At 28.1% G+C, this 2,500-nt stretch overlaps 1 protein-coding gene across 5 annotated transcripts in view; it reads right to left on the bottom strand.

Moving 5' to 3' along the window:
• LOC101241327 (leucine-rich repeat-containing protein 71) overlaps nucleotides 1-2,500 on the bottom strand; it is a 24,578-nt gene that overhangs the window by 6,668 nt on the left and 15,410 nt on the right. The window lies entirely within an intron of this gene.

Here is a 2,500-nt window from a genome sequence, read left to right as displayed (position 1 = left end):
TAAATTTTATTCTAAGTACTTTTTTTGTTCATAGTCCAAAAAAAAACTTTACCCTTTTGACTTTTGATAAATTATAACAAATAGTAAAGAATACTTTGTTTGTTACTTCAAATCTTTGTTTGTTTGTTACTTCCAAATTTATGTTTATCATAAAAGTAAAGTTATTCTGATTATTTGTTACAGACTTTATAACATTTGTTACATTGTTTATTTTGTTACAAAGATTGTAGTTTGAAGTGTTATTTTAAGTAAATATTTTTTTGTTTATTAGAAGTTATAAAAAATTGTAAAATTTATATGCTGGAAAACTATTAGTTGGTTGCAAATGTTGATAATATTTGAGTGCATTGTGTTAACTAATAGTAAATTTATAAAGGATGAGTATTGCATAATAGTTTTATAACACAGACTTCTTTAACCTTTGAAATTTCTCTTTCAACAATAAATAATAAACTTGTTACAAATCAAATAACTAGATGGTTGCATAATAATTACTGAAATTAAATTTTTTTTGCAAACTTTTTGTTATAACTTTTATATTTCCAGATGACTATTATTATTTATGCAAAACAGTAGACAATAGACATGCAGACAATAAAGAAATGGTCAATAAACAATTTGGAGGAAACATGCCTAATATTAAATGGGTAAAATCATTCCTAAAGAGAAATAAACAATTAAATTAAGATTTTTAAGTAAAAAAAAGATGGCAGAGGTAGGTACTGTTGTTATTATTAACTTTTTTGATAATATCACTCCTAGAATGGCTGGAGTTTCTCCATGAAACCTTCGGAATTATGATGAAATTAATTTAACTGATGACCTTGATAATAACAAAGTAACTTTGTAATAACAAAGCGAGGATCTAAATATCCTGAGAGGATAACTAACTCAACAAAGTCAGCTACACTTCCTGTGTATTATGAAAATGCTGATCACAATATAACCAGTTAAAGAGTGGGTGGTTTGATTCCACCTGTTTTACAGTTTGGTTTGAATCTTTGATGTTGTCCAACTAAAAGTAACTCCTGGAACACATATTCCAATTAGAGACAATTTGTAATTACATAAAAATAATCGAAAATAAACTATCCAATGACAAAGCCATTAGATAGTTTATTTTCGACCTGCAAAAGTTTAGTGGAGAAAAATATTAACAAATTGAAATAAAAGGGGGAAAGAATGCAAAAATATATATACAGTCGTGTGACAATTTATTATGGCCACCCACAATTTTTTACATTCTTAAGTTTCAAAGTCTATTATTTTAATATTTTTTTATGATTTATGTACTCAAAAATAATTTTTATTTTAGAAATGGGTATTTTTTTGACAAATAAAAAAACATTTAACAAATTGTTAATAAATTTTATTATTTAAATATTACTACAAATATATTCAAGACCAATATTTGGTGATTCCTCCTTTTGCCTCTGTAATTGCAAGAACCCTTTTTGGCATAATTTTAATGCATTTTTCAGCCATTTCGTTCAATTCTTTATTATGGTTCCAATGGTGAATCATTCTTTCTATTAAATACACTTTACTTGTAATATTTTCTTTAGATATTTACTTCTTTAGGTGCGCCATAACATTTTCTATAGGATTTAAGTCAAGAGAGTTTTCTGGCCAATCAAGTAATGGAATATTTTGTTCTGACAGATATTTTTTAACTGATTTAGCCTTGTGAAATGGTGCCCAGTCTTGCATGAAGGTTTTTTTTTTACCTGGACTAAAACATTCTGTCAATTGTGGCAACAATTTTTGTTCCACGATTTTTTTATATTGTAACTGATTCATTATTCCCTCTACAATATAGAGCCTTCCCATTCCCCTTCCACATATCACTGACCAGATCATTAAAAAGATGGGGTGTTTAACAGTTTGAATGATGCAATCCAATAAGTATTTTTCTCCTTTTTTTCTTTTTACATATTGAGCCTTCTTTGTTAAAACTTGGAAAGTACTCTCATCGCTAAAGCATAGCTTAAAATATTATACAAGCATCGTTAAGTGAATATTTAAAGTTTGGTATAAGAAAATGGATATTTTGAATACGTCTAAATTAATTTTACCAATTTCCAATCATCTTCTGTTAAATTCCTATACTTTTTTGTCCATTCCAGTCTTTTTTGCATCATTTTTGGTGTTACTTTAGGCTTCTTAGCTGGATGTTGTAAAATGCAACCAAGATCGTGTAGGCGATGTTGAACCGTTCTCTTTGACATTTTGACTCTAGATTGGTCCAGCTTATTAGTTATTTCATTGTTGGTGACCTGTCTATTTTCTAGAACAATCTTGGTAAGTATTCTTTTCTCGTGTGGTGTTAGGATTCTCTTCTTTCCACATTTACCAACCCGCTTTGGCATCAAGTCCTGCATATTAACCATTATTTTGTGTTCATTTTGTACAGAAACCCGTGAAATACCACATTTTCTAGCAATTTCTTGCTGAGAAAGATTAATATTTATTAAAAGTGCCTTGATTTCAGCAATTTTTT

The sequence above is a fragment of the Hydra vulgaris genome, chromosome 01 (genome assembly GCF_038396675.1).
Source record: "Hydra vulgaris chromosome 01, alternate assembly HydraT2T_AEP".
NCBI lineage: Eukaryota > Metazoa > Cnidaria > Hydrozoa > Anthoathecata > Hydridae > Hydra > Hydra vulgaris.
This window is presented reverse-complemented; position numbering and strand designations above follow the sequence as displayed.